At 42.1% G+C, this 23894-nt stretch overlaps 1 protein-coding gene across 2 annotated transcripts in view; it reads right to left on the reverse strand.

The window, feature by feature from the left end:
- Positions 1-21181, reverse strand: part of JADE3 (jade family PHD finger 3) — an 88945-nt gene extending 67764 nt beyond the window's left edge. The window contains exons 1-2 of one of the 2 annotated variants that reach the window (XM_019529423.1): positions 20953-21181; positions 3091-3141 (exon numbers count right to left, since the gene is read on the reverse strand). The gene's annotated coding sequence lies outside the window, so the exon portion shown is untranslated. The remainder of the gene's footprint in view (positions 1-3090; positions 3142-20952) is intronic. The other variant, XM_019529424.1, reaches the window with a different exon arrangement.
- Between the last annotated feature and the right edge of the window lie 2713 nt (positions 21182-23894).

Genomic DNA, 23894 nt, shown 5'->3' on the forward strand with positions numbered 1-23894 from the left:
TTAATTACTTCCTAGAATGTCATATTTGCTACAAAAACTGAAAGTGTGCTCCTTCCATGGGTTTCAGAATTGTTTTAGGAAAAAAGGGCAAGTAGGTAGACTCTGTTTTTAAGCATTGCTTGTCATTTTACCAGTGTGCCACTAAGATTTGGGGCCACACAGAGCCATCCACATTCCTATTTCCCCTAGTCACATCAGAGTTCAACAAGAACTTCCACTGAAGAACTTGCTCTTCACATGTTTCAGGCCATCTTTCAGAAAGCGAGAAAGAGAATGCTACAAAGAACATGCAGTAACAAGAAAAAAAGGCCACGCTAGTTCTCGTCTGAAAAAAGAAAGTGCATACAAGGATTTCCCTTGACTTAAAAGGGAAAAAAAAAAAATCAGGTCTCCAGATCTGAAAGTGCACTAGTTAAGACAACAAGCTTTATAGCTAAGATTTTTATAAAGCAAAAGTTCTTGGCTAGTAGCATTTTTTTAAATTGCGCGAGGTTTAGCTTGGTAACAGATGGCTAAGCAAAACATTTTTCTTTTAATTTATAGCCACTTAATTATTCCTCCTTGTTTTTCTCCAAGACTATCACTCTGGGAATATTAGATTTCTTTAACTTTCGGGAAATGTTATAAATAATTATTTACTCAGTTCCAGGCCCACTGTTTAAGAATCCATAACACTGTTTCCTCTAGGTATTATATTTCCATTCACCCAGGTTAGGATAATTGGCATTCTGTTCTCCAGTGAGATATTATCAGTCTATTATCTCAAACATTTCCAAGAAAAATCTCAATTGATCCCATTTCTCATCCCCACTTACACAGGAATAACTCAAAATATACAGTCAATATTAACTGTTGCATGTTTGTATTTGAAAGCTAAGTAGTAGTTTAAACACTTGCTCCAAGAGAGCAACTATGAGTGCAGTCCTAACTGAGATACTACAATTTTTAAATGGCACCTTATTAATGAGATCTATTTTCAGGGTCATGTTTTCCTGATTCCAGTGGGGGGAGGAAGGGACAATGAAGATTTACAGTACTTTACTGCTGTTAGCACTTCAGAGACCATTTAAAGAAAAAAAAGAAAAAAAAAGATAAATTAGATTCAGGTCTTAGTTCATCAAAACATTACTCATGAATTTATCATGTAAAATCTGTTATGGCAGTGAGACTACATATGAGCAGACTAGGAAGTAATAAGCATCTCTGAGGTAGAAGTTATTGAGATAATACCATTTTATACTCACTGTTAAAACAGAAACACTAGAGCACTTAAAAATAGTAGCCCTAAAATATGGAAGTCTGCACTGTTTGCTTTGCTCTCTGTAGTTTGAGCTGCAAGTTAAGTGCCTAGACATCAGTATCATTTTCCCCAACAGTTAAAAAGCAAAAGTAAGCAATATTTTGTCAGGGCAGGATTTCGGTCTCACTCACACTCGTATACGGATACAACAGAGAAAACAATTCTGTCCAGCATGCAGGGCTCAAATAAGGCTCGATAATTAGATACAATCATAGCAATGTTGACACCAGATCCTCAGAGCAGTGGCTTTGTATTTTAATCCTTTTAAGTATCTTTCAGAAGGGAAAGGGACTGGAGAGCTGAAAAATGCATTTCCGAAAACACATATGCAGGCTACAAAAAGTTTTGCCTCCTAATAAACAATTAAACTGTCTCAAAACTGTAGGAAACTGATTGCATAGTATCTGAACATCTGCAAGAACTTTATCTTAACACATAATGGAGTGTCAGGTTTCAGACAAAATACTTGCTTGTATACAACATGAGGTGTTGTCTGTCTGTCCGTCCGTCCGCCCACCCCCCCACCTACACACACATTTAATAAGGGGGAAAAGCCTCATCGTGGATTTGAGTACTAGAACTGGGGCCAGACCTGTTGCTGCTACATGGTTGGGGCTGGGATGCCTTGAGGGGGCACACACCAGGGGAGAGCATGGAAGTCTATGCAGTGTGTGTGGTCAAGAGAAACAGAGGAGACTGCAGTGGGCAGCAAAGTAGGAAGGGGAGCGGCTGCATCTCTGACTTTGGCTAGGGGCCAACCTGGCTAGGGGCCAGAGCTGGAACCACCACACAGGGTAAGTAGTGGGAAGGGGGAGGCAGTAGCCAACAGATCCGGGCAGGCACTGGGGCAGGGGGGAGCAAGAATGGGGACAAGCAGGAATGAAGCCGCTTGTCATCCCCTCCAGCCCCCCGCCAACTTGCCCCCTGCTGCTTCTTTCCCCGATGCAGAGGAAGGATGGGGGTAAATTTAACCCCCCCCCCCAATAATTGGATTCTGTACATGGAAAATTGTAACATATATAATTTTCCATGTATAAAAAGTCTAATTATTGAGAGTCATCTTAAATTCAAAGTCCTCTTGGATTCAGGCGAATAGAGCATATAGCCAGCTCACAGTAACAGAAGCAATCTCCACATGGAGACGAAAACAGAAAAGGAAGGGAGGTAAAATAAGCCCATTAAGTCACCTCATTTCTCTCTCCAGGGCTACAACTGTTCCTGGAGAGTATAATTAATATTTGCCAATATAGTTTAGACATCCGAAGTGATGCATTTCTCAAACAACTTACTAGACGCCAAAGACCTGACTGACTGCACTAATTCCTACCAAAACACTAATACTTCCAAATACTACTCAGAGTAAATTTTGACTCAACATATTAGGCATCTCTCATAGTACACAAGGAGAGAGTCAAGTTTCTCTCCATTCCAAAAAGCACAGACTCTGAAAGCTCTTAAAATATAATCACACCAACCGAGTCTAAGGAAACAGAATCAAGAGTGAGATTCCAGTTCTCATGCACTTCACTGCATCTATCATATCACATCCTATCTGATAGGTAAAAAACAGCCTATGTCTCCCTCCAAGTATTTCAGTCAGTGCCACAGATCAGAATCCTCAGTTTACTACTGGAACTTCTGCAGATTAGGATCCAATATTTAACAGCTGCTTTCGTGGTTTCCTTTATTTTAAATCTACAAATGTTTCATTTAGACCTATACACCTTCTACAGTCTAGTACTTTTTCCAGTAACAAGTATTTTGGTAAAGTCAGTTCCTCCTTCACTTACAAGCCAGAACATGAGGTAGGTCTTTTTCTCTGCCGATAGCACTACAAGCACCTAAAAAAATGAACAAAGTGCCATTTTAGGGTATTATGAATGACATCGGGAGTGGTGGCGTGAGCTACAATTTAGGTTTTGGCAGAAGTGTGAAGGATGTACTGATTTTGTTAAATATATTAAAAAAAATTTTAATCAGATTTTACAATCTAGTATCAATGAAAGCCCTAATTACTTTAGGTTCTTCTGCATTTAAGAAAGTTCTGTAAGAATAAATAAAACATGATTTATTCTTACGCAAGAAGTGTGCAACTTGAATTAATGTTTCCTTAAAAATGAGCAAGAAAACCAATAAGTATCATATTTAAAATACATTATATTGAGCAATTAAAATGGAGCTATTTTGTTGTACTAAATTTTGGCATGAACGGTATACTCTCAATTGCTACAGATTTTTGTAACGATTACACCAGATCCTCTCAGATAAATATTAGAAATATGGAATGCAGGGTACCCGTTTTCGATATCTATAGATTTATTCAGCTGACAAAAGGGTTCATCTCTGCTAACAGAAAATGAAATCTTTTTCAAGGAACTGATTACCGCTATGAACTGGATCTCTGGATTAATACCCACGTAAATTATATTTGACAAAAAAATAATATAGACAGCATGGACTATGCATTCCTCAATACCGTTTTGCAGGCTTCTCCTTTCAGGTAGTTCCAAATACCTTCATGTGGATTCTGAATATAGTGAATAGCCATTTAAAAAAAAAAAAAAGCAATGGTAGCAATAATAAGCATTCTTCCTCCCTCCCCCCAAAAAACTCTCAAAATTCAAACATTTTCCTTTCTACTTACAAAATTATGCATGGAGATATACCACTGATGTGAAAAAAAAAAAAGTTACCAGAGTCAGATCTGAGACACAGGAAAACATTTATTCAAGACAGCCAACATGTAGGCTGGGTCTAATCCGAGTTAAAATACACTCGGACTCTCCTCAGCAAAATCCTGTAAAAAAAAGTCCTGCTTCCAACAAGCAAATTATAGGAGACCACGCAAATAGACACAAAGAAATTGATAATCATTAATATTGCCAAGGCAAAAGGAAATTAAATGAGCATGCATGTGGCCAGAAGTTCAACACCATGCTTCCTTTGGTTTGTGTTTCTCTTCCCACCCCCCAGAAGTAAAAAAAGAAAGAAGTCACCAGTTTCTTGACTGGCAAAGATCTTTTTTGCTTAGACCAGGGGTTCTTAACCTGGGGTCCAGACCCCCCAAGGGGTCTGTGGATAGATTTCAGGGGATCCATGAACTTGGATGGGAAAAAAAAAAATTACATCTTTATTTTCACTAACCTCTAACTGAAATTTAGCATTTCCTTCAATTATGAATGTAGGCAAAATGAATATATTTTGATAAATGTCTTTCAATATAATTGGTTTCCTCTGTAATCCTATGTACTTTATTTTATGCATTTAAAAACATTATTCTGAGAAGAGGTCCATAAGCTTTACCAAACTCCCAAAGGGGTCCATGGCACAAAAAGGTTAAAAACCCCTGGCTTAGACCATAACTTCTCAGTCTTTTCAAACTAAGGATCTCTCTCTCAATTTCCCCCCTTACAACTTCCTCACAAATCAGCAAGTAAAAAAAACTCTCTCTCTCAAACAAACTACTACAACTGATCTCTCAAGCTCTAAAGGTGTTGGCTACTATGAAGTTACTCTAATAAATGTTACATTCTTCTATTTGACACTGTAATCAATTCTAAAACCTCATGACTCTCCTTGACTGCTGGCCTTTCACAACCCTCACACAAATCCCCTCTGTGAAATATACTAGAAAAGGAAAAGTACTATTTTTTAGTTGGGAGAAGAGGAGACTGAGAGGATTTAATAGCCGCCTCCAGCTACCTGAAGCGGGGGAGGGCAAAAGAGGATGGAGCTAGACTGTTCTCAGTGGTGGCAGATGACAGAACAAGGAGCAACGGTCTCAAGTGGCAGCAAGGGATTTTAGATTAGATATTAGGAAGAATTTTTTTCACTAGGAGGGTAGTGAAGCACTGGAACAGGTTACCCAGAGACCCAGCTAGACAAAGACTTGGTTGGGATGATATAATTGGATGGTCCTGCTTTAAGGAGGGGGTTGAACGCACTACATGAATTCCTGAAGTCCCTTCCAACTCTAATGTTCCATGATTTTATGATTCTAAATACAGCTTTGAGAAAAGACTCGTACTGTTTTTCAACCTGGAATAACTTTACTATTGAAGTTAAACTATATTCAGGGGATTTGAAATTAAAAATGCAAACAAGCCATTAGATACAACAGCACAAACTGTGTCATAACGCTGGTACAAAATTAGAGCTGGTGCTCTGCAAATGAACCAACAAGTAAACCAATGTAGTATTTTGTGCTTTGTTCATGAAAAGACTTTCCCAATTAGATACCAGTGTGAACGGTAAGATAGAAGACAGGTAGGTACTTGCACAAGTAACCAGACCTTCAATTCCAGTTTCACTGTTTTCAGTAGTAGTAAGATTGAATTTTTTACATGCCACAGAACAAACTACATCATCTGCAAGGCCATCACAAAACTGTTTCATTGTGTTAGTTCTTACAAACCAATCAAAAAATAGCAAGCCAAGTTCTTTATGCATTTGCTCATATACTCTAACATTACAAATGGAGACTGGGCTCCCTCTACACATTACACTTAAGGTATGATTAACCAGGTAATCACGCATTAAGTTGTGACCCAGCCACACATTCAACCAATTAACAGCATAATAAAACAAGCAATAAGCTACAAAGTTATTCCACAAAAATGTGTAATAACTTGGTAGCATTTTCTAATCACACCATTAACTGAACACGCAGCCAAGTGCTCTACTGTGGCTGGGAGCCCCATCAACTGAGGGGCTCCCAGCCACAGGGGTGCACCACCTGCCAGCCCCACAGCTGAAAAGATATGCCATAGTGGCAGCACTCTCAGTGCTACCTCCACTGTGAGCATTGTCAACTTCAGGGCTTACAGCAGGGAAAGCACTGCTGCTGCAAGCCACACCAGCTGCAGAGCTTGCAATGGGGCAGCATCGTCAGCTGTGAGGAAAACACTTCTGCCACAGCAAGCCTCGTGTATACTGCAGGGCTCACAGAAGGGACAACGTGGGGAATACTAACCCAATGCAAGCCCTATCAGCTGCAGGGCTAGCAGCCATGAGGACTGGTGTATGCCAGGCTTCCCCTACACTGGTAATATGTCACTACGAGATCTAATGCCCAATCCCACAATCACACCTCCCACCATGCACACATGGGCCATGAGCAGCCAAGAGCAAGTCCCACACCTGACACGGCTCTCAGTCCTGGCTGCACTACACAAGCCCGATCAAATGCAGGACTTGCACAGCACAACCGAGACAAAGAGCACCATCTACATTTATTTAGCAATTAACAAGGTAATTGCCAGACAAGTCTAAATGTGCAGAGGACAGCCTAAAACAATAACTCTTCCCTCGTAAAGAACTTGGACCACAAGTCAGAATATTTGTGACACTATGAATTCCTATTTGAAATTTCTAAGTTTATCTTGCAAATTATGCATAAGTGTTTTCAGACCCAGCATTGCAAGGCACCCTTAACAGGATTTTGTTCCACCCTGGTTGAGAATTATTGCACTAGGTACTACAGTACCAAAAAAGGGTGAGAAATGAAGTCCAGAGAAACAAGAGTCAGCTGTGTGAAAGGTGTCTAAACCACTGCTTAGGTGGTCACAATACAAAGTTTAAGAGGGATCGACTTCATTCTCTTTTTTTTGCTGATTCTCAAATAAAAAGATGTAGAAAGGACATTCAAAAGTTCATTTACTCTAACCACCACCTCCAGCCACTGATCTTTGATCCACACAAAAATCCTCCTGGTTTAGGCCTGTCTAAATTAAGTCTCACTATTTCTTAGAGCCACAAACAGGAAAAATGAATTAGGAAGATGAAGAGACTGACTTACAATACAAAATTAAAAGGGGTGAGGCTTTATATGAAACTTCACAGGACAGAAATGTGCATAGAAAGGTGAAATTAGGTCCTTTACATGTTTGCAGGCTCTGATTATGCCTACTCCACTGGCAGTAAGAGAGCAACAGAACATATCACTGGAAATAGTGGAATAAAAAATAATTTAGACTGAACATTAGTAGCTGTTGCTGCTGGGAAGTTTCCCTAATCTATTTTTCCCAAAGGAAGAGGTAGTAGGGGTACCGGCTTATGACATGCAACATAGATTGGACAAAATAATAGCAAATGCGATGCCAGGAGAGGGTACTCTAGTGTAGATCACTGGTCCTCAACTTTTTTCATACCAGAACCCATTTACAAAGATGCATGGCCAGCCCTGACCCAGTCCCCTGGCCCTGCCAGTGTCCGTCACTCCCAAGACACAGCCCCTGGGCCAAGATGGTGCAATCTACAGCCCCTTGCCCTCATCAGCCCTCAGGCCAGAGAGCAGTGCTTGCAACAGCTCATGCAGGCAGCAGCAGAGTGAGTACAGACTCAGCACAGACTAGAGGGAGAAGGGGAGGCCTATGGCACCCCCTACCATGGACTGTGTTTCCCAAGCTGTGCCAGGCAGCCTGTTCACGGCCTGTCCTGCCCTCTGAGCAGCATCTCCCAGCCACCCTGCCCCGAGTATGGGTGCTGGCCCCAGAGCCACCAACCCAGCTACACAGCTCCCTGTCTCCCCCAAAGGCCCCTGCCCCCCCACCCACTCCCACAACCCAGCCTGGCTGCATGCCAGCCATGTGTCTGTGCACATGCAGATGGAGGTTCGCACACTGCCTCCAATCACCCCAAGCAGCTCCTTGCAGGCTGGAAGGCTGCCAGCCTACAAGGGGAAACCCTCACATTCCCACATTTTTCTGGGACTTGCTCACAGCCCTTTCAAATATTTTTGCAACCCATGGGTTGAGAAACACTGCACTAGATGACACAAGGCACCTTTTCCCATCTCTTACTTCCATGATTTGTATAACTATATTTGTGTACATCTTAAGTGGAAATCTTAAAATAAATGCCTAAATGATTCTCAAAGTGTGAGAACATCTAAAACATGGTAACAGATGTTATGATTTTAATGGCATGGCTATGCTGTACTTATATATTTTGCAAAAAAATCTCATGACCTCAAGTAAGCAAAAAGTGACCAACACTAAAAACAGCGTCTGCTTTTTCTGGATCCTCCAAACACAAATACTATGAAAGACTACATCTTGCCTATTACATTTACACAGTGTCTTGAGTAATAAGTGTTTTTTTGTTCACAGCATAGCTCAGCAAGTTTGACAGTGACATGCAAATATTTTCCCCTTTTCCCCTCACTATGGTCTCCCACTCATCTCAATTTCAATTCCCAGTACTAGCATAATATTCAACTAATTAGCCTCCCAGCTTCATTTACCCTTTCTTCCAACAGACACTATTACTTTCAATGTCTCAGAGTTCTCTCCTTATAGGAGTACCTATTTGCTTCCCATCCCTACCTGTCTATCACTCTGTCTTCTCTTAGCTCTCTCATCCCTTTTCTTGCATTGAATTGTCTGCTCCAACTTCCATTCTGTATCGCTCTGTGAGCATGCCCCTCCTACTATTTCCAAGCCACTTGAATCCCACCCTTGTTTCTCTTGCAGAATTCATTCTGCTCCTGTTTGAGTACTGCCAACACCATGGAAGGAAGTTTCAAAACCAGGTACACTCCTCAATTCTTTTGTTTTCTACCGACAAGCAATAGTGCTTCTCTCACAACCACTGACCCACCCTTTCCCCATTTCTCCCTCTCCATACAGGTTATTGTCTTCTTCCAGTTTGCCTATGGGCCTGGAATATGGGAATAACCTTCCAAAATTCATGTGTAGAATCTCTGCAATCTGGTCCCTGCTGAAACCCCACTTGTGCTGTAGTGCTGGTGGTACAAGTCACTTTTATTTTCCTAACAAATCTGGAAATTAATTTGGAATAATGTATGCAATATGGGGTTGGAGGAGGAGGGCTGGCAGAAAAGGGACTATGTAAATATAACTATACAGTACTGAGATATGGCCAAGCCCCACTACAACAGGTTGTGCCTCTGCCATTTGTCTTTAGACTGTAAAGAAGAACCACATTTTCCTTTCAGTTCTGAAAGGATCTGGCAAACTGGCAATGCAATTAGCAAACACCATAATTTTAATTCCATTCCATAAAAAGCCATAAAAACAAAAGGTTTCTGCAACCAATATCTAAGTCAAGACCTCAAAAACAGGAGCATTTCAAATAATGATTTAAATAAAATGGGTGCATCATCCTTTTATCCCAGCAGCAAAGATCACTGCTAAGATGAAAGCTCAGCAATTTGTGTTTGGGATTTGATGAGTACTAGACCTTAAACAATCCCATTTAGCTACCAGTTCTGATTTAAAACCAATTCAATATGCCATAGAGATTCTTTTCTTCCTGGTCTCCTTTCTTTAGGGCAACTCGGCACTAAGCCACAGACAAGTACATCACCATCAGCTTGCTTTACACTTTCACAGCACAGGCCATCCATATCAACAACTAATCAGCATTCAAATGGATGAGAACAGATGACCCCATGGACTTCAGTCGGACCAGGATTCTGGCAAAGCAGTGGATCTGCCAATTTTGCTAGCTGCAGAAGCCTAAAAGACACCAATGAGCTTTCTTTGTTTCAGGCCTCCCAACTTCACTGTGCCTCAGACAAAACACAACACTGCTTCCTAGACTAAGTTATGGTACAAGACAGCCTTTGTTTTAAGATGCCCTCTGTGAGGAAAGCTCATTTACAAGAGTAAATTGTGACTTTTATTAAAATGGCCTTAAACAAAAATAAATGTGGGGGCCTTCATGGTGTCCTCCTACTCCCAAAGAAAATATCAAAAAGGTTACAAGACCATGATATATAAAGCAGATCTCTTAAAGCACTCAAATTCCACTGCAGTCCAACAATGTCTATTGATTCTATTTCCATTTCTGCTTTAACCCTTGAAATCAAGCCTGCAAGAACCTCAAGATAGAGGTACACACATCAGCCTTGAGACAAACATCAATCTTTAGAACTATCATATATACTAGAGCCCGTAATAACGCAAGAAATATTTATGAACCTCAGGAACTCAGTACAATGATGAAAAGGTTATTTGTGCTTAACCAGGAGCCCCACAGAAGAGTTAACTCTGCAGGGGTCAACCTTTTCAGCAGGTGGGCCACAAATTAGCCCTGCTCTCCCTGCCCGATCTGCTGCTGCTCTGCCCGTCTCCTCCTGTGCCACCTTGATGCAACTAACACAGCGACAACATGGAATTATTGTACCAAATCTTACATGCCATTATAGTATATACCAAGGTCTGAAAGGACTCCACATTTCTGAAAAACAAAGCACATGAAACTGAAAATTTACTTTGAAGAGAGTAGACAAAAAGGCACATCCACATGTAAACCCAATCCTTGTTCATGTTATGCCATATCTGCTTGCTTCAGTCAAAAAATCCTCACTGTTTTGCTCCTGTCAGCCCTGCAAAAACTAGCAGAGCTGGATTCCGCTCTCTTGTGTATTAGCACCACCATTACATTTCCCATTCTAATCAGTTATGCCTATGCAAGCCAATTAAAGAAAATGAGGTTGCACAGGTGTCACCGAGGTCGTTATTGAGTCCATCAGGATGGCAGTCATACCCCTAAGGGGAGAACTCAAGAAACTTTGTTACAGGCATGGCAGATGATGCTTGATAAAGAAAAAATTTGGCTTTCACACATGGAGGGTTGGCTTTTTCCACACTAAAAGATGTTTGCCAGTGTAGCTACGATGATTTAACAATCTCTAATACAGGCAAACACTGAATTTGTGTAAGCTGGTCTTAACAGCTTAAGCCTGTTTCTCCTTCTGCATGTCTTACAACAACAAAAAATTATTGTAAAACGAAAAATTGTGTGAACAAACTTATCTAAAACTATTTTTAACAATTTTGAATGTAAACAGATTCAAGTTCATACTGTTCCGTTCAGCTTTTATTTTTTCTTTTAAAAGTTAATCATCATTCAAGGCCATACGTAACAGTTAAGGCAGGTCAAAAATTGATAGAAGTTGACAATTCAACAAGAAGGTCAGTTACACAGGACATGCAGTCTATGTGTGGACACATACCCCAAAAAAGATTTACACAATGCCTTACGAAAGCAAAGCATGACAAATATTTGGTACAGAAGCAGAAGTAGGATCCTCATCTAAACAACAAATAGAGCACACCTTTCATTTAATAACAAATTCTCATTTCTAAGCCTACTAACATTTTTCAGTGAATGGCACTGCATGCACCCCTGCCTCTTTCCCTGCCACAGGCAATGTGCCTTCCAGGAAAAGATACAAAAAGGCAGGGGAATTCTTCTAGCTATGCTAAAACATTTGCATATATCTTATTAAAAAAAGGAACAGGTATATTTCCAAGAACATTTCCAGGCTGATTACCCCATCTTGCAGGTCAAAATTTACATGGTACCCAAAAAGATTTCTGGCATTTCCAAAAATGGGATTTTCTAATAATTTGACAAAAATATATTTAAACATTCAGTATGAAAGTATTGATATTGCATAGGAAAGACACAAGTCACAGGCAGGGCTGGAAAAGTAAATACAAAATCAGAGACAACAAATTCAAACTGGCTTTTGCTTTTAAATACTCTCACATTTGCTTTATTCTATTATTACCTACTCCCACGTCAAGATTATAAGTGGTCCACTTGACTTCTGATGTGCAGGAAGACAATGAGAATGAGAACTGACTTGAAAAAAAAAAAAACCTACTAATAATGAACTAGTGCCTTTGAAAGCAGTTTAGATGCCCATGCATTCTGAGTAATACTGAAATATCTTGAGCTCAGGTGTCCTCTCTTCCATGATTTTATTTCCACAATGTTCTGCCATTTTTATGCAGATGATGACAACAAAAAGATGTAGGACAGAAACACAGATATCACTTGAAGAGAAGAAAAGAACTAAGGACTGAGGGATGCCAAAAACATAGTCCACATGCTAGATCTGGCCCATAAAGCTAGTTTGCCTGACCTGCTGGGCACAGGCAACATATGGTGGGGAAACACAGTGGAGCACATGACCCGCCAGATTTCTCCACTGATAGTGGGGTGCAGGGCTGCACTGCAGCAAGACCAGAGCTAGTGCTTGGCAACAACAAAGGGGGCAGCACAGAGGTGTGCCCTTCCCACTTGCAGCACCACACTACTCAGCTACTGAAGTGGGCAGGATGGTGGGGGGCCAAATGCAGTCAGAGGCAGACAGTTTGCTGCAGAATCAGGGGCCACTGGGTCCCCATGGACATGGCCCTCAGCAGCACAGGTCAAGCAAAGACTGTGCTAAACAGCTTTTTCCATCTAGCAGCCACTTGCCTCAGTATTGCTGTCCCTGCTGATCCTGTACCATGCCAGATCCAACCCAAAAAGGAGCCAGGGGTCTGTGTCCAGTCTGCAGCATGGGACAAGTTCAACACCCCTGGACGAATCCAAGTACATTTTAACCTCTTCTTCAGGCACTGGATGCAATTAACCACCTCTGCATTGCTTAACAATCATGCTGGCTAGAAAATGGAAGTGTTCCATGGCTTCTCTGAACAGTTTTATTTAATCTGTGCGTGGGTCCTGTTCTGCTTAACTAATGCCATCCAGATTTCTACTGACTGCAGGATGCAGGAGAAATGTCAACAGCATGCAATCCTTGTAGTCTTTCTGACAACTCATTCAACTGCCACTCAGTAAAGTCTCTTATTTAAAATGTTGCCTTTTGATCCAAGTCATCTTTACACCTGGGGCAAAATTTATGCACTTATCACGGTGGGAAAAAGAAAAAAAAAAAATACCCCTCAGAGCATAAATCCTCCCTCCCCTCAAAGTCAGACAGCTGTGACCTGCATAGTTTCACAGATTTCATAGACATTAGGGCTAGAAGGGACCTCAAAGATCATCAAGCCCAGCCCCCTGCCCCAAAGGCAGGAAGTCAGCTAGGGTCAAAGGATCCCAGCAAGATAAGCATCCAAATGTTTCTTGAAAAAGCCCAGAGTAGGTGCCTGCACCACTTCTGGAGGGAGTCTATTCCAGGCTTTGGGGGCTCAGACCGTAAAGAAATCTTCTCTTATATCCAGCCTAAAACGGTCTTGTAGGAGTTTATGACTGTTGGTCCTTGTTTTTTCTTGCAGCGCTCTGGTGAACAGATGTTCTCCCAGATCCTGATGCACACCTCTTATGTACTTATAAGCAGCTACCAGGTCCCCCCTGAGCCTATGCTTTTCCAGACCAAAGAGTCCCATGGCTCTCAGCCTCTCTTTATAAGGCCTATTCTCTTGCCCTCTGATCACACGCATGGCTCTCCTCTGGACTCTCTCAAGCTTCTCAACATCCTTCTTGAATTGCAGAGCCCAGAACTGGATGCAGTACTCCAGCTGCGGCCTCACCAAGGCTGAGTACGGTGGGAGGATAACATCCTGAGGTTTACTTGAGAATTTGGTTTGCTTTACCAGCTGTGACACCACATTGGTGGCTCATGTTCATCTTGTGGTCAATCAGGACCCCCCCCAAGTCTCCTTCAGCCATGGTGCTAGCAAGCATAGCACTGCTAAGCCTATATGTATGCTGCGGGTTCCCACCTCCCCACCAGGGTAATATCTTACATTTATCAGTATTGAACCTTATCAGGTTGGTATCTGTCCACTTAGTAAATTTATCCAAGTCAGCCTAAATCATTAGCCTGTCCGCAGGTGTGGACGCTATGCCCCAAAGTTTAGTGTCACTGGCAAACTTGGCCAGCGTGCTTCTGACATCCATGTCCACATCATTGACAAAGATGTTAAAGAGAACTGGTCCAAGGACAGAGCCTTGGGGCATGCCACTGGTCACAGCACACCATAATAATTTACTACCATCAACCACTACTCTCTCAATCTGACCTCAGAGCCAGTTTCCCAGCCATTGGACTATGGTGTAGCCAAGGCCACAGTTAGCCAATTTTTCCACGAGGAGGTCTTGGAACACCGGATCAAAGGTTTTTTTAAAGTCCAGATATATGACTACAATCTCTTTTCCCTTGTCCAGGTGATATGTCACCTGGTCATAGACGTAGATGAAATTGGTCAAGCAAGACCTACCCACAACAAACCCGTGCTGGCTGTCCCTCGGGATGCTGCCCTCAGCCCACTTATCCACAAGGGTCCCCTTGACAATTTTCTCCAGAATCGTACCAGGGATTGAGGTCAAGCTGATTGGCCTGTAATTCCCAGGATCTGCTTTCCACCCTTTCTTGAAGGGCAGAAGTTGTGGAAACAAAAAAAAATAATTAAATCAATCAATCTACATTTTTTTTTTTAGGGATATTAGATTTTGCTACCACTTCCCACCCCACTCCCAAAAGACTGAACAGCATTAAAGCAGTACATATTTTCCAACATTCGGATGCTTAAAGCCATTATCAGATCATCCATCACTTAATGGTTAGACATCATCACTGACATTGAATTTTTAGTACTTTCCTTCCCATTTTCTTCATTTTTCAGCATTTAGTTCTGAATCTTCAAGTTCAAATCTGTCATGCAAGGCAAAGTGCTTCACTTGTTTCCCCAAGATTTCTCATTTCATGCAACATTGAAAAGGATTATACCGTTATCATAAAATAAGATTGCAACTTCATTATCAAATTCAAACCTCTGCCTTTCAGTTGTTTAAATGACAATCAATTTGATTTTTGTCATTTCTGAGTGCACAGCAAATACAAGCTGCTCTTGAATGAAGCTGATATCGCAGAGCTCCTGGAACCCCCAAACAAGAGCTTTAACACAGCAGCAGTGACTAAAGCATCAGTATTTTCTTACTTATGGGATCACGCCCTGACTTATGCTCAGTGTCCAAGATTAAATTGATTCATGAAGAATCCAGGAAAATGGGCCCTTTCTTCCTTTTACCCAGATTATTTGACAACTCCTGATGATACTTGTATTTTCCTTGAGAATAATCATTCACTTTCATTATTTCCTTCAACAGTATTCAACCACAATTGCAGGAAAGGAATCTCTTTCCATGCACCTATGGGGATACATTTCTCCCCTCCTTGATGCAACACACATGGATGATCTATATTCAATTATTTCCCCTTCTTCTGTCTTCAACCCTCCTCTTCGATGTACAGTTCCAATGCCTTTCTTGTGTTGCTTAAAGCTTTCCTAAGCAAAGAGTGTGAAAACTCAAGACTATCAAAGTACGCAGAATAGTACACAGACGAGTGAATGCTTAAGCCCAAATGCAGATAGGATTAACTACATAATATGGCACCATTATGAACAATGAATCCAAGTAGAAGCAATTTGATAGTAAGGTATGCAAATCAATGCTAGAAGGATATCAAAAATAAGAAACAAGGCTGCTTAAAAGCAGAACAATGAAGAAAAGCCACAAATGATCCCACTGGGGACTTGTAATGTTTATACTTGTCAAAGCAGATAACTTTCAACTATGGCCATTTCAAATCTCAAAGAACTGGTATAAAGCAACCGAAAGATTTTTTTTTTTTTATTCTGCTGCATATAGTAAATGGTGGGGGCATCAAATATTTGGTGCAATAGAATAATAAAAATTGTTCTCAAAACCCTAATGCTATTTATATACCATTTACTAGGCCAGTGATTCTCAGCCAAGGTGCCCCCAGATCCTGTCAAGGATGCCGTGGGGCGCCACACAATGTAGCACTGTTAAGTTTTACAAACATGATTCACAAGATAAAACCACATATTTCAAATAGAAATCCATATCTGTGGTCTTTCTGAATTCTTTGCAACAGAAAAACTGCCCTATTTTTCTGTAGTCAAAAAAAAAAAAAGCGAAAACTAAATGTGGACGTTTTCCAAGGGGTGCCTCGAGTCTGTCCAGGGCTTCAAGTCCATTCAGGGGTGCCTTCAGTCTAAAAAAGGTTGACAACCACTGTACTACACTTACTTCCTGAGTTGGCAAAATCATTTTTAAAAAATGTGTGCATATATTTTAATGAATAATTCTGGGTGGTGTGCATGAACTGGGAGGGCCAAGTATTAAGTAAGTAAATTTAGCACTATAGGCCTTTGCTTTAGCTGCCTCCACTATTTTCATCCATTCCCATCTCTCATGGGCCTTCATCCCCATTCATCTACATTTAGGTCTGACACTAACTACATCAACTAGCCATCTTTGTCCTGTTCATCCAGGTAGACTCTCCCCCTCCGGTACACCAAAAAGCACTTTCTTTCATGTCCAGATCACTTCCATTGTTTCAACATGGCCCAGCACTCCCCCTTCCTCCTGAGTCAGAGCTGGATCTTTGTACTATTGATATAACTCATTATTGGGTCTTCTGCACCGTTCTTCAGTTAGGGGACCACACCGTGATCCCATAACAAGATAACTAAGCTCCAAGTCTGTAAAACCACAGCCAGGTCATATATAATGTACAGCAGTCAAATCTGAGTTCTCTCAAAAGCAAACAAGATGCTACTAGATACTACTACCTGTTGGAAAGAACTTTGCTACTGGTTCTCAACCTCATTAGACTTGAGGCACCCCATAGAAAATGCCAGCTCTTACTTTTCCTTTGTTTTTTTGACTACATGAAAAAAATAGAGCAATTCTTCAGTTTTAAAGAACCCAAAAAACCCAAAACAGGTCAGCATATTACTGACACTGTTTTCCTATCTAAAATATGAGCTTATCTTGTGACTGATGCCTGAACACCTAACAGTGCTAATAATGTGGTACCCCATTTGAGACTCACTGAGCTATGCAGTAGGTTCCACAAATTTCATTATTTTTGCAAACAACTATTAACCTGAAAGTTGTTAAAAAGCACTATTCATCATTTTCGCATTTAACACAATTTCAGCCCAATCCTGAAGATAAAATAATGCCACATAATCAACCCTATATTACATACAAGAAAAGACTGAACAATTCATAGCCAAGCCATTCATTGAGACTTCTTCCTTCAGCTATTTTGAAACTATTCCAAAACATCTGCATTCAAGAAAAATGACCCAGAAGAGGACTAAATTTGTCACCCTTATTAATCAGCAATCTGAAACCAATGCTTCTGTTGAGATCTTTAGTTATCTGTATAATCTTATCCAGTTCCCTCCCTCTGGAGATTTTAGAGACAGGCATAAACATGTTGTCAACCAGTTAGACATGTCTATAAAGGAGGTTGCAGCTCTACTTAAAATGTAAGAGCACATTAAGAGCATCATATGCACAATTCAGTCTCCAGTTTGGTAATCAATCAGAGTACTGCATTACACAGCTGAAATGACAAACAAGGGACTTAAACTTTGAAAACTTTGTAGTGCTTTCCTTCTTAACAAGCCCCAACAAGAGCAGCAATATTTCATCTGGGAGCACGCTGTAATAAGTCGAACTAAGTCATAAATTTATCCTCCTAACTTACGCTGATACTCTGAACAGGACAATTTAACCCCCAGTCTAAGCTGCACAACCTACTGAATAGACCAAGGTCCCTCCCATTTCCTATATCAAACGAATGCCTTAAGGATACCTCTAAAATGCAGGAGCTTTCAACATGCCAAAGATCATGTGTCCAATCTGTTCCAGTCCCCAAATTGTCATGTCTCCTACAAACTGAAATAAGATCTCCAAAATACTGTAAGCTTAACTGTTGTCTAGGGAGGAGAGGCTTGAAAGGGAAGTGAAATATGGAAGAGTGAACAGCCTAGGGAAAAAGGGAGTTGGTTAGTAATTATACAGACATAAGAGGGGAAAAAAAGGCAACAGCAGGGTTTAACCTCTCTCCGTACAAATCAGCACCTGACGATCACTACACATTTAAACTACCTTGCAAGCTACTCATTGAATAGTAAAAGTGATTTCAAATACCAATAAAATGTATCATTTCCAAACACATTTATTTGGGGTTTGAAGGAGGCATCTTAACAAAAAGCAAAGTTGTTTTAGATTCACATTAGTATAAAACTTGAGAGAATTAATTTAAACAGCAGACCAAGAATTTTTAAAAACAAGAGCCAAAGGCTAGACTCTTCAGATCTGTATTTAAGGTGCCCAAATAATCTGACAATTTTTTAAGAATGCCAGATACTGAGCAACTTGCATCAACTTCTTGGAGTCTTGCTCCTACCTGACCAAACCTCTACCATGATTCAGGATGTAACATTCTGAAGATGCAAATAGCACCTGCTGACTTCCTTAAACTGACACATCCTCAAAAAGTTGTCGTTAACTTGTTAACTTCTTTTTTAAATAACCAATGCTCAAAATTTGATTTTGTTTTCCAAATATGTAATGTTTCAAGTGTTAAAAAACTTTTCAATATTGAGAAAGCAAGGAGAGACAGGCAGACAATATCAGGCTGTTTTCAAAACCCTACTGTAGTGAATCGGTTTATCTATAACTTTCCAAAAAAATACAGGCACATGGTCAAGTGACAAATTTTGCCAATGATCACCAATGATCACATTTACTTTTGCCTGCACAGAAATCCTGCTCCCTATAATGAATGCCTAGACCAAAATTCTGTAAGCTTTGAGGTAAATTAGAAAGTTGCAGCATCTGGTCCCGGTGTGCTCCAGTAACAAAAGTTTAGTTCAGAGCCCCATAAGGCCATGCATCTATACTCCAGGCTACTGAACTGCTTTTTTTCCCCCAAAAAAAAAGTGTGTAGGAAAAATTATTTCTTTGAGTTGTGCCAAACAATTCATATAGTATTTTCATTCCTAGATCCCAAAAGGTGTTCTATAAAAGCAGACTCACGCCGTCACGCCATCCCTAAAGTTGAAAAACGAGAATCCATGATTTGCCAAAACATAACACCAGGAATTAGTTGTGAAGGCAGGAAAGGAACTGGTCTCCAGACTCCATGCCATTCGCTATCCACCACAGGACAACAAAGCTTAAAATTTTTCCAAAGACTGTTACAACAGCTTCTCTCCAAATCCATAAATAGTAGGGGTGTGTGGAAAGGGCTGTATTGATTCAGATTCAGCCCAAATCAGGGGCAGCAATTTGATTCATTGATTCAGATCACTGTACTGATTCGATTCAGCTGAACCCAAAATCGGAAGATTTAATGCTGATTTGGAGAATCAGCGATTTGGCCATAGACACAGCTTTAAATGTTTTTTCTACATACCTCAGGGTACCAGGTGCGGCTCGTGAACACTAAGATGGTGGGATGGAAGGAGTGTCCCACAGGAGCACAGGGGATGAACCCAGAAGTGGACCAAAAGTACTTCCACGCTACCCTGGCTCAGCAATTGGCTGCAGGGGGACCCCAGGTGCCCCCCGACCCAGGGAGGCACCAGTTGTCGAGCCCGGAGGGGGAGGCGCCAGCGTGCTCCCCAGCAGACCTGGAAGCGGACCGGAAGTCCTTCCAGGACACTTCCAGGTCTGCTGCTGAGCACACTGGGGACCCCCCTGCGCTCCTGTGGGACACTCTATCCACCCCACCATCTCAGCATTCATGAGCCACTTGGTACCTTGGGGTATATAGAAAAAACATTTTTAAGCTGTGTCTGTCTGAATCATTGAATCTTTCCAAATCTCTCCAAAACGAATTAGAATCCTCCAAATTGATTCAGAAAGATTAAAGGGACTCGTGATTTGATTCAGATTTGGAGATTCAGCCACCAAATCGGGCCGAATCTCCACTGAATCAGCAACTGAAGCTTTGCACAGCCCTAATATATAGACTGGTTTTTTTAATTCAAAATGTGCTTGTTTTAAAAAAAAATTAATTTGTCATCAGAACACTTTAAAATTCTGTCAGCTTTCACACCTCCACCCCCTTGGGACATCTACTATCATACCAATGGGGAATTAAAAACAGCACTTAACTTGTAAGAAAATGTGACTGTAAAAACCCTAACATTAAGTCTAGCACTCCAGAGCCAAAGTATTAACAAACCAGGCCTTAAAAGTAGTTTTAAAGTGAGGGCTGTTCAACTGGTAGCCCATGGGCTGCACGCATTGCTCCAGCTGCAATAGTAGCTATGATCTCCCAGTTTCCGCTCCCACCTCTGGTTTCCTCTCCCTGTCCCTGCACCAGGAAGTAGTGTGGTGCAGTGCAGTACAGCCTGCAGTGCCAAGGGAGACTGCTGGGCAGGACACCCATGCAACATGGTGCAGCACGGGAGCCTGCAGCTGGGGAGCTGAGGATGAGGCCAGGATGGCCCCACACATGGTGCTGCAGGGAGGGGAACCCAGCAGCATGCAGCCTAGGGGCAGCAGCTCACATTGGTGCAGCCCATATGGTATGAAGCCCTGGACCTTCGAAGTTGGCCAACCCTATTTCGAGAGGTCTAATAAACTATATCTTTAATAACATGGACATGAAGGTATCCCAACTCCTGCATTTCTCAAAACAGCTTTTTTTCTACATATCCAGTCTTCTAAGGTCCAGTCTGCACAGGGAGTGCACGATTACACTGGTGTCCCCAACCAAAGTCCCAGCAACTTCAACAGCAACACTCAGAAACACTTAACTCACACTCTGCTACCTGTTGCAAGCTCTTTGTGACAGGCTGTGCCCAGCATGTCACTGTAGCTGTTAAAGAAAATTCCAGATAATATGCTATTTGAAAAAAACCAAAAGTCATTTGTAAAATTCTGAAACCAAAAAGTATATGACCCTATTTAAAATAAAAATGGAATTTGACAGTAAAGAACACAACCTCAGGGATCCCAAAAAGTCACACACGCAAGCTTCCTGGCTTCCCAACTAAGTGACCGAGTTCACAAGAAACAGACAGAAAGACAACAAAGGGCTTCACCTCAAGTCTGCGTCAAGATCCTCTAGTCCACAAAGGATTCCACCAACTTCAAAGAGTCCCCATTGGGCATAAGGGGCCTTGCCAGTAGATCCCACTGCAGGAATTCAAGTAGCAGCTCTTTTGAAAATCTTTGCTTCAGGTGTTTCTTCCTTCTGGAATGAGTAATACAACAGTCTGGACAGCCGTTTTCCCAATCATCAGAATCTTGGGGAAGTAATTTTTCTAAGAATAACCTAAAATAGAAAGTATAAGGAGCAATGGTAACAAGTTTTGCCAAATTTTACTACAAATAAAACCTGAAGGTATTTGTTTCCCTACATCTTCAGAGGGGTTTCTTTTGTACTGTAATGTTGCCTTCATATACAAGGCATGGTAATACCTGGTCTAACAGCTGGAACTTAGTGTAAAATTAACATAAATCTTAATGACAGCAAACAGTTTAATAGCTCATTTCAAAAACATTTTGCTGCTGGAGCATATTTTAACTGGCACTTAGATTTTTTAAGTTAATTTAAAGAAAAAACTTCAGCTTTCCCTCACCTTTTGATTATGTTTAAAGGGAATTCGAGGCAGGCCCAAGAACTCCATGCACTCAGACCCTCCCGTTCCTCCACACGCACATGCTGCCTCCTGCATCATCAGCTTCAACTCTACCACTGTCAAGATACCTCGGTATATAGGGGATTACTAGATTCAATGAAGCTCCACCCTGCATCACAAAAGGCCTCGTGTACCCATATGATGCAAGCAGCACAGTGGATCAACAAAAGAGTGAATTTGGCCACATGCAAAAACAATGCCAAAAACACAAAGAAAACCTAAGAAAAGAGTTCCCCAATTTTTCAACCCGTATATCGAATTGCTTAGCCTAGTAATGTTCAGGAATAAATTTAAGGATGATGCTCGTCTCCTTCCACCAGGAGTTTTAAATAGCATTCTGGGTCACTTCTTCTCACCACCAAAAATGCTTCAGGCACAAGAAAGTTCTGTTTGGTTTTCTAAAGCAGTGGCCACATTTACTCTTCCAAAGCTCGACCTAATTTGATCATTCCAATCCAGGCAGCCACATGGGAACTTTCTTCTACAGGTCATCATGCAACAGAATTACACAACGAGCAGTACTTGCATTACAGAAGCAGCCACTAGTTGTACCGTGTGAGCACAGAGGCAAACTAAAACAAAAGCTCAATAACAGCAGCACAATACAGAGGACAGGGAAAGATGCTGCCTGGAAGGTGAGAGAAGGAAGGAATCGTGGTCTTCTAGCTGCTAATCCCAAAATGAGGGACTTGCATTAATAGATCACAAGAGGCAGTTTATACACACAAGAAATGTCCTTTCCTGGTCAGATCATAAGTTCAGGGGACAGCAGATGCTGGCCAGGGTGCTCTGCTTGGTGTCCCCTCCCCTTGTCAACAAAATGGAAAATATCAACATGCTCCTTTATAAATCCATGGTGTGACCCCACCTTGAATACTGTGCCTAGTTCTGGTCCTCACACCCCAAAAAGAATAGAGAAGAACTAAAGAAGGCACAGAGAAGGGCAACAAGGATGATTAGGGGCATGGAAGAACTAAAGAAGACAGACTAAAGAGGCTAGGCCTATTCAATTTTAAAAAGAAGAGATCCTTGATTCATAAGGGCTTAGAAAACACAAAATGGCAAAGAAAGTAAACAGGGATTTACTATTCTACTACCTCTCCACTACAAGAACTAGGGGTCACAAAATGAAACTAGGAGGTAGTAAGTTTAAAATGAACAAAAGGCAGTTCTTCCCCCTCCCCTCCAGTGTGTAATAGAAAGTGCGGAACTCCTTGCCACCAGATGTTGTGCAAGTTGAGTGTTTAACCAGATCCAGAAAGTGACAGGACACATTTTTGGAAGAAAAGGGGCATCAGAAGCTACGGACCACAGAAGCGAGGGATACAGCCTCTGAATTAGAGCTTCCTGCGCCTGAAATTCTGGAGGCTGCAAGTGGGGAGAGGAAGAGTGGAAAAAAGCCCTGGCCATTCCTAGTTCACACTCCTTTTCAGCATCTACCTGTGACATGGCACTAGGCCTGGCAGCGCTGTAGTCTGACCCACAAAGTGGCACTTCTTATGTTCTTAACCCATGACCCCAATCCCTCCCCCATTTATTTTATTTGTCCCCTGTATTTCATTGCTGTGTCTTCAGCCACCTCGCTAATAAAGTGGGGGACATTATTTTTCCACGTGGCTATCAACCCGCTATTCTCCCTACAGCAAACAGGCCTGGCGTACACCGGGGCTGAGCGCAGCGGCTGGACGCGGGGGCCCCGCCACACAATCAAAGGAAACCTGGAGAGAAACCAGCGATAGAGCCACTCCACATTTTCCAGCACTAACTCTGTTACGATAGCTAGCGAGTCCTTTTTAACCGGGTGACTATGACTTTGCAGGGGCGACCGGCTTCAATGTGCCGCCCTCTGCAGCGGGACCATGCCCCTACCAAGGAGGGGCACCGCAGACCTGGGAAGGGACCCTGAGGGCAGGACACCAGCGAGGTCCCAGGCTCACCTCAGCAGCAGCCTGACCCACTCCCCACCCCCCCCATACAGGGTGAGAATTAAGAGGGTGCCCAGGGGCAGGCTGATCCCTCCATGAGAGGTGAGAGCCCCTTGTGGGTTTAAAAATTGTAAGGGGTGGGGTCCCCCTATGGGGCTGCTCCTTCACTTAGGTGGACTCAGTCAATGAACCGGTTTCACTTTTTTCCTCACAGCCCCCTCCAAAAGCCGAAGTGGAATTTGACCCCCGGGTGTAGAGCAAGGCTAAGTCCCGTCCCCCCCGGGCTTCCCTCGCGCCGCCAAAACTTTCCTCGGGCGAGAGCAGGGAGGGGAGCGCCGGGGCCGCCCCCCGCCGGCCCGCCCGCCCGCGAACAAAGGCGCCAAGCGCCATGGGGGGAACCCCCCCGCAGCGGGCGCG

The sequence above is a fragment of the Crocodylus porosus genome, unplaced genomic scaffold (assembly GCF_001723895.1).
Source record: "Crocodylus porosus isolate Cpor-Errol unplaced genomic scaffold, CroPor_comp1, whole genome shotgun sequence".
Taxonomy (NCBI): Eukaryota; Metazoa; Chordata; order Crocodylia; family Crocodylidae; genus Crocodylus; species Crocodylus porosus.